This window comes from Panthera onca, chromosome C1 (genome assembly GCF_046562875.1).
Source record: "Panthera onca isolate mPanOnc1 chromosome C1, mPanOnc1 haplotype 2, whole genome shotgun sequence".
NCBI lineage: Eukaryota > Metazoa > Chordata > Mammalia > Carnivora > Felidae > Panthera > Panthera onca.
This window is the reverse complement of record NC_138346.1, coordinates 206451624-206460787: the sequence shown is the minus strand read 5'-3', so window position 1 is coordinate 206460787 and position 9164 is coordinate 206451624. Positions and strand designations below refer to the sequence as shown.

Sequence of the window (9164 nt, the reverse complement as noted above, 5' to 3'; positions counted from 1 at the left end):
CGTTTTGCTCTGTCTCTATCATTGTTCACAACTCTTAGGACGACAGTGTGATTGGTCTTTATAGAAACGCCTGGATGTTTTCTGCTGGGAGAGGAAATGGGCACCGTGGGACCGTGCACCCTTTGGTGTGGAGAGCTGAGTTTGTAGGCTCTTGCCCCCCCAGATGGGAGGCCCCGCTGGGCTGGGCCAAACTGCCAGTGGCCATTTCTAGAGTTTGTTTTGGGCCCTCCGGGCATCGGATGCCATCCACCTGCATGGTTGTAGCTGAGAGATTCCAAAGTGTAAAGAGAAAGGCATGAGTTTGTCTAGACAGGGTAAAAATGTATCTCTGAAGACCTACTGTGTGTCTGGTACTATCACGTGGATTCTTTTTTTTATTTAAAGTGCTCAGCAGCTCAGTGAGGTGGGTACCCCCCACCCCCACTTCTTATAGACAAGGGCACTGGACTTGAGAGAGGTTGACTGACTTACCCTAGGGCTGTAGCAAAGCTCAGGCCCGAATCCAGGTCCTGTAACATCTATGAACCCATTTAGTCCTCACTCGTCAGACTTAAAGTCTATGTCCTCACTTTATCCATGAGCAGATCGGAGCTCAGAGAGGTAAAGCCACTCGCCCAAAGTCACACAGCTAATCTGTGGCAAAGCTGGAATTTGAAATCAGGTCTGTCTGAGTCCAAGTGTTTTTTCCATTCTCCCACGGCTGGTATTTGGCTGCCTCTATTTATACCCTTTATATGGCAAATACTGCAGAGAGAAAGACATATAAGAAGCAGTCTCTGCCCTTGAGGAGCTGACTCCCAGTCTGACAGGAAGAGAGGTGTAAACAGGTCAAAGGCACGGAAATATAAACTGTGATCCAGGCGGATACCGAGTGCAAGGTGGGCACGGTGGAGGTGCCATGCTGCCTTCTGGGGTGTGAGGAGGGTCAGGAGGGGACTCTTACTGATTTATTGGTTATCATCTTTGTCTCTTTCTCTCGTGAACACACACAATTAGGAAGGTGAGGACTGAATAAGGGAAGGAGCCAGGCTGGCCCTCTAAAGGGGGCTGATGGCTCTGGGTATCCTTCCTGGAAGTTGGCCTTGGGACCAGCCTCACTGGCTGGTAAGAATAGAGCATTGATTGCCTCTTTCCTAGGCAAGCAAATTGCCAGGGTCACAGGAAGTGGACAGGTAAGTCACCCCTTCCCCATGAGTTCTTTCTACTCATTTCTGGAGCACCTGCAGGTGTCGCTGTCTGGCTTTTTCACAACACACCCAGACCTACCTGCCGCCATCTTGGGAGGCAGGAAGGTAATTCCAGCATTGCTGCATGGCACAAAACTCTACCCTGCCTTTCTTTAGGAATGGTTGTTGGGGTCTTAAGCACAGTCTTCTGAATGTTCTCAACAAAGGGGGATGGAGAAAGAAAAAAAGAAAATTAGAAGAAAATATACCAAGATGTTGACATCAGTTCAAATTCTGGTCAATGGGAATCCAGATTTGTGATTTTTTTCCTTTGTACATATCTGAATTTTTTAAATTTCCAAAACATAAAAAAAAAAAAATGTAACAAGAAAAAAATGAGAGAGCACAATGGGTTTCAACTTTGGAGTTAGCCTCCAAACTGTGTGGCCTTGGGCAAGTTATTTCATTACTCGGAGACTCGATTTCCTCATCTATAAAATGGGGATAATGGAGTCACTGTTCAGATGGAATGAAATCATGAGCCCAGTGGTGGACCCTCAAGAAGTTCTTTGAATAAATCGGCCATTACTTTTATTAAGGGTGACAAATGTTGGTCCTTTGAAGATGGATTTGATTGGTACCAACAAGCCAATCCGTTCCTTTAACAGTTATTGATCAGATGCCTACTGTGTTCTAGGGCTGGGGTGAGACCCTGGGGACGCAGCAGTGAATAAGAAAAAAAAAAATCCCTGCCCCCACGGAGCTCTCGGTTATAGTACTTTATGATGAATATCACCGAGGGAAAGACTCTGAGTGGAGTGGTGGAAAGACTCAGAGTGGTGCTATGAGTGGAGCTTGCCTGAGAATGGGAAGGCGGCCCCGAGGAAGGATGTTGCAGCCAGATCACAAGAAGGGTCATCCGGTTAGGGAGCAGAGCTTGAGGAGGGGCAAAGACTGAGGACCACCTGAGGCACTAAAGCCCAGTACCCTTACACTTTGTGCAAACAGACTGGGGAAGGCAACCCTCAAAGAAAGATTCCAGAATTATTTGAACGATGTCCGCTTGGAAAAACAGCACTTATTTGGCTAGAGAGAAGCTGGGATGTTTGTTTAAAATCAAAGGGCTTTAATTTTGTGTCCCCTGTTCTGAGCGCCTGCAATTTCAGAGCAGCACGTGCTCTGTTATTCAGAGCTGTCTGTGTTTTTTAGGACTCTGAAGCGGAGTCCCAGATTCCCAGGGAAAAAAATAGAAACAGAAGCATGTATATTTCTGCTTCTCTTGCCAGCTGTTGCTAATTGCTTATGTAAAATACAAGGTTCTTTAGGATTTCCTTTTAGTAGGGAGGTGAGCATGACTATAACTGATGGGCGCCAGGGGTACTTTGGGTGCCTATGTTAGAAGTGAGGCTATGGGGGTGCCTGGGTGGCCCAGTCGGTTAAGCGTCCGACTTCAGCTCAGGTCATGATCTCGCAGTCTGTGAGTTCAAGCCCCACGTCGGGCTCTGTGCTGACAGCTCAGAGCCTGGAGCCTGTTTCAGATTCTGGGTCTCCCTCTCTCTCTGCCCCTCTCCGTTCATGCTCTGTCTCTCTCTGTCTCAAAAATAAATAAATGTTAAAAAAAATTTTTTTTTAAAGAAGTGAGGCTACAAAGTGCTATTCAAGAATAAATAATGGAATGGCCTAGTAAGTCTCTCACACACGCTTAATATTTTGTGCATGATTACAGGAGCACAGAAACAAGCATGGAAGGAACATCCAGTCTGTTAACATTGTTTTTGAGGGGTAGGATAAGGGAAAATTAAGAGGAGGGGGTTAAAAGCTTAATAACTGAACAGAAAATAATATGGCATAACGATTACATCACTTACCTATTGCTGTGTAACAAATGATGCCAAACAAATTCGCAGCTTAGGACAACAAAAATGTATTATTTCACAGTTTGTTCAGGCCAGGAATCTGGGCAGAGCTGGGTCATCTGGCTCACAAGGTCTCATACCAGACTGTGGTTAAGATGTCATCCGGGGCTGCGATCTCACTTGAAGGCTCAACTGGGAAATGGTGCACTTCAAAGCTCGCTTGCAAGATTGTTGACAGGATCCAGTTCCTGTGGGCCATTGCTGTTACTATTTGGTTCCTTGCTACGTGGGCCTCCCCACAGGGCAGATTAGGACACAGCAGCTGGCTTCCCACAGAAGCGAGCAGGAGAGCAGCAGAGAGCAAGCAAGACAGAAGCCAGTCTTTTTGTAACCCAACCATGAAGATGGACATCTCATCACTTTTGCCAAATTCTATTCCCTCAGAGCTAGCCCACAGTCAAGAGGAGGGGACAACACAAAGGCATGGTCACTCTAAAGATGTAAACACTGAAGCTGCCCAAGGAGAAGGAAAAGAAAAGAAAGACACAGGTAAGAATGGCTGAGGGTCGGAGAGAGCAGGCCTGGCCCTGGTAAGGGGTTGACCTTATTGTGAAAAGTAACTGTCAGTTTCAGGCAGTGACATGGTCAGCTTTGTGCTTTAAATAGCTCAGTCTTCCGAAGCAGGTGACATTAGAGACCTGAAGAAAACTATAAGAGAAATACTAAAAGGGTAAAGTGTCATTGCCTCTGGGCTTACAGGGAGTTGGAACAGAAGATTGTTGTTTTTCATGATGAGCCTATCCATATATACCATTAGTATTTTCTAACCCATATACTCATATTACTTTTATTTAAAAGAATCTTTACTTAAAAAAAAAATAGAAAGATGGGGCACCTGGGTGGCTCAGTCAGTTTCGCATCTGACTCTTGATCTCGGCTCAGGTCATGATCTCACAGTTCGTGGGATCGAGCCCCACATCAGGCTCTGTGCTGACAGTGCAGAGCCTGCTTGGGATTCTTTATCTCCCTCTCTCTCTGACCCTCCCCCACTTATGATCTCACTCTCCTTCTCTCTTTCTCTCTCTCTCTCTCAAAAATAAATATTAAAAAAAAAAAACAGAAAGAATGTAAACAAGCCACAGAAAAGAAATTCAGTCAGCAATCATGTAGTGTAAACACTATAGCAGATGCAGCAGTCGATCCTGTTGGGGGAAGGGGGAGCTATTTGTCACTGCTATGGCTTCCTTCTGGCTCCTCTCCACCCCCTCCCTCCTTCCCAGGAGTGAGGCCAGTGGTTGGGAATTTAAAAGGATAGCCCAACCCTTTCCCCTCTCCTCCCCCTTGGGTACGAGGCTGCCCACAGAGGGCTGGTGTTCCCTGATGGCTCTCAGGCAAGGGCTAGAGATCCGGCAGGCCCCATGCTGGGTGCTAGGGACCTGTTTCAAAATCACAATCCCTGTCCTAACAGAACTAACCATTTAGAAGAGGAAACAGAGAGGAGGCATCTAGCTCAGTCTAGGAAAGGTCAAAGAAGTCTTCCTGGACAAGGTGACCTCAACTATAAATAGGGATTCTTTCAAAGAGGTAAATGAAGACAGAGGAACCGGCATGATGCTTGGGGCAACGGCAAGTAACCATAAAGGGCAGGGCAGGGCAGGGGGACAGCAAGAAAAATGCCAGGGCCAAGTAGTGAATAACCTCTTGTGCCAGACTAAGGAGCTTGGGCTCTGGGGCAGGGGGGTGGGTTGCGGATGGGCAGAGGGCAAGGGCAAAGAGCCCGTGAAGGACGGTAACAGATGACACGGCCGTGTTTTTACTTTGAGTAATCACTGCAGGGCAGCAAATTCATGGGACGGCCTGAGCCGCAGATGATCTGAATTTCTCAGCAACACAACATCTCCCCAGTCGGCCACCACTTTATGCTTTCCTCCATCTCGGCCGGGTGAAACGGATACCCTTCTTCCCAGTGAAAACTCTCTCTCTCTCTCTCTGCCCACTGCTGCCTGGCTCGAACCTCCCCAAACTGCAGCCCAGGAATTTCGCGTGGCCGGATTTTGATCTAATAGCAGCTATGCTCTGTCAACAGTTTCGGCAAAAACTCCTCCACCTCTGCTGGCAATTTAGAGATAGCATTTGTGACATGGTCTGTGGATAAAGGATGTTGCTGCTCTGGGAAAATTTGTCTCCTGCCAGGAGGAGACAAAGAGCACTGAAATACTGCCATAAGACGCCATCCACCAGGGAAGGTCAAACATCCCTCAACAGTTAGTTCTCTCTTTTTTTTTTTTTTTTTTTTAAGTCTTGTCTTTTTCCGTCTTTTTCCATCAGCATCAGCTTTTTCCCCCGAGTCCTTTGGGGGAAGGTTAAATGATGCTTCTTGGAAATATTACGTACTTTCCCAAAACTACACAGTCTTGTCGCCTGGAGGAAAAGGGTACCATGAAGACAGAGGGATGCCCTCAGAGCAGAGCATGTAACAGAGAAGAGTCCTGGGACCTCTCCAGGCCAGGGACTCCCTTCATTTTCCTTGAATTCCCATGGCTGAGCATAGCCAAACCTGCCTGGTACATAGTTGATATTTAATAACTGTTCTAGGGGGGTGCCTGGGTGGCTCAGTCAGTTAAGCGTCCGACTTCGGCTCAGGTCATGATCTCGCCGGTCAGTGAGTTCAAGCCCCACGTCCGGCTCTATGCTGATAGCTCAGAGCCTGGAGCCTGCTTCGGATTCTGTGTCTCCCTCTCTCTCTGACCTTCCCCCACTCACGCTCTGTCTCTATCTCTCAAAAATGAATAAACGTTAAAAAATTTAGAAAAAAAAGAAGAAATATTCTAGGGATGAATGACACTCTCATGTAGAACATTAAGTCTGCAGTATAAACAGATATCCTGGCAGAAAACCACATTCCATACCCCCGACTTCACTTTCTTGGGATAGCACTAAAGAGACAGAAGATGTTGGGGTGCCTGGGTGGCTCAGTCAGTTGAGCATCCGACTTCAGCTCAGGCCATGATCTCATGGTTCATGGGATCGAGCCCCATGTCAGGCTCTGTGCTGGCAGCACAGAGCCTGCTTTGGATCCTCTGTCCCACTCTCTGCCCCTCCCCTGCTCGCACTCTCTCAAAAATAAACATTTAAAAAAGAGAGAGAGAGAGAGACAGAAGATGTTAAGGGAGAACATCCAGAGGATGCCCTGAGACCTGAGACTCCGTACCACTGTAGGAAGACTTTTCGTTCTCAGGAAGACAGACGGGATGAGTGGAATCAGGGCCAGGATCGCTAAGAAAGGCAGCTGCTGTCCCTGCCGCCTGAGGCTGTATCTCTGCCCTGAGAATGGAAAACACAGAACCCCTACGATTTCTGCTAGAAGCATCTCAAAAAAATCTACTTCCTTGCCCTTGCCATACAGAGGTCTGCTGAAGAATCAAACTTTGTGCTGTGCTTGGTTCAGACCTGTCAGAAGAAACTTAGTGTTTTGCTTTGTCTTTTACAGGAGATGTGAACCATTTTCTGTTGAACATGAAACTGCACAGCCTACAGTGGAGGGTTTATTAACATCATCCTGGAGATTTTGTGTCTGCAGGTGGGTGGGTTAAGCATGAGGGTTGGTGAGGTTATTTGCAGCTTAGGGGAACAAAACCAAAGGCTGGTAACAAATGCCCTTTAACTCAAAAACATCAATACAATGGCTCATAGTGAATACATCTTACAAGCTGTGTAATCATCACAAGCCTTATGGTAAAAGGTTAAATTCTTAGGAGAGTAAAGAAAACCCTTGTGGTTAAAACGTTAAATTTCTCAGAGAACATCTTATCCCTTCTCCGCAAACATTACAGAGAAGTGCTGTCATGATAATGACACACAGCGGATGGCTAGATTTGAAATTTATTTTGTTAATGTTTATTTATTTATTTTTGAGATGAGTTGGGGAGGAAGAGGTAGAGAGAGGGAGAAAGAGAGAATCCCAAGCAGAGCCCGATGTGGGGGCTTGATCTCATGAACTGACAGATCATGACCCGAGCCAAAATCAATAGTCAGAGGCTTAACTGACTGAGCCACCCAGGCACTCCTAGATTTAATCTTTATTTTTGTAAGTTTATTTATTCATTTTGAAAGAGAGAGAGAGTACAAGCTGGGAGTGGCAGAGAGAGACAGGAGAGAGAGAATCCCAAGCAGGCTTGGTGCAGGGCTTAAACTATTGAACCATGAGATCATGACCTGAGCCGAAATCAAGAGTCGGATGCTTAACCAACTGAGAATTGAACTTTTTTTTTTAATGTTTATTTATTTTTGAGAGAGAGCAATCAAGCAGGGGAGGGGCAGAGAGAGAGGATCCGAAGAATGCTCTGCACTGTCAGTGGAGAGTCTGATACAGGGCTTGAACTCTCAGACTGTGAGATCATGACCTGAGCTGAAGTCCGATGCTTAACTGACTAACCACCCAGGTGCTCCTAGATTTGAACTTTATTTTTATTTATTTATCTATTTTTTAAATGTGTATTTATTTTTGAGAGAGAGAGAGTGAGACAGAGTGTGAGTGGAGGAGGGCCAGAGAGAGGGAGACACAGCATCGGAAGCAGGCTCCAGGCTCTGAGCTGTCAGCACAGAGCCCGACGCGGGGCTCGAACTCAGGAACTGTGAGGTCATGACCTGAGCCGAAGTCGGACGCCCAACCGACTGAGCCACCCAGGCGCCCCCTAGATTTGAACTTTAAATGAGACCTTTGCCCCACCTAAGTTTCCATGGATGAGCCTGAGATTACTGGAGTGTGAAATTTCTCCAACCTTCTCTTCCTTAGCTTTCTCCAAAGGACAATTTCAATGGAGCATTTAAAATTATAATTTATGGGCGCCTGGGTAGCTTAGTCAATTAAACATCTGACTTTGGCTCAAGTCATGATCTCATGGTTAGTGGGTTCAAGCCCCACAACAGGCTCTGCGCTGACAGCTCGGAGCCTGGAGCCTGCTTCAGATTCTGTGTCTCCTTCTCTCTCTCTGCCCCTCCCCCACTCGTACTCTATCTCTTTCTCAAAAATAAACAAACATTGAAAAAATTAAAAAATAAAATAAAATTGTATTTTAAAATTATCTGAGATCCGTCAAAAAATTAAAGACACTATCTGATTTCTATGTGCACCTATAAATAAATTGGCAAGAAACTCATCTATTTATCAATGTATGTGTCTCCCGAATAAATATGATGGGATATCGCCAGCATCCTACAATTTCTCCCAATAAAAGAGATCAGAACACACACACGTGCACACACACACACACACACACACTGCTGAAACAGGTGACTACCTGTTCCTAGCCAAGGGCCCACCCCATGGCCAAGCAAGCCTGGTGGCCAGAACTCTTCAAATGATTGAAGACTCCCTCTAGCATCTACACATCCCTTGACTTCATATTTAAGGTGGAATAAAGGGATGTGAAATCTTTTGCTTGCTTTCTCTTGGTATCCTGCCTTTCCCACCATACCATCACCAGAAGAATCAAAATGAAGATGCTCCCGGGGCACCTGGCTAGCTCAGGTGGTAGAGCATGAGACTCTCGATCTCAGGGTTGTGAGTTCAAGCCCCATGTTGGGTATAGAGAGTACCTAAAAATAAAATTTTGGGGCACCTGAGTGGCTCAGTCAATTAAGTGTCAGACTTCAGTTCAGGTCATGATCTCGTGGTTTGTGAGTTTGAGCCCCGCATCGGGCTCTCTGCTGTCAGCGCAGAGCCCGCTTTAGATCCTCTGTTCCCCTCTCTGAGTCTCTCTCTCTCTCTCTCAAAAAGGAGTAAGCATTTTATTTTAAAAAAATTTTTTTCATGTTTGTTTATATTTACAAGAGAGAGACAGAATGCGAGTGGGGGAGGGGCAGAGAGATGGAGAAAGAATCTGAAGCAGGCTCCAGGCTCTGAGCTGTGAGCTGTCAGCACAGAACTATGAGCAGTGAGACCATGACCTGAGCTGAAGTCAGACACGCTCAACCGACTGAGCCACCCAGGCGCCCCCGAATAAAATTTTCTAAACAGATTATAAATAAATAGATAGATAGGTAAGTAAATAAATAAATTAAATAAAATCTCATAAAAAAAAAAAAAAAACAGCAGCTCTTTAATGTTGGCTGGCCCTAAACAATGGTAAGTCCTATCCTC

The 9164-nt window shown here is 46.0% G+C and overlaps 1 non-coding gene across 1 annotated transcript; it reads left to right on the top strand.

The window, feature by feature from the left end:
• The first annotated feature begins 8537 nt into the window (after positions 1 to 8537).
• Positions 8538 to 8610, top strand: TRNAE-CUC (transfer RNA glutamic acid (anticodon CUC)). Its single transcript has one exon. It is a non-coding gene; the product is annotated as a tRNA-Glu (tRNA).
• The last annotated feature ends 554 nt before the right edge of the window (positions 8611 to 9164 follow it).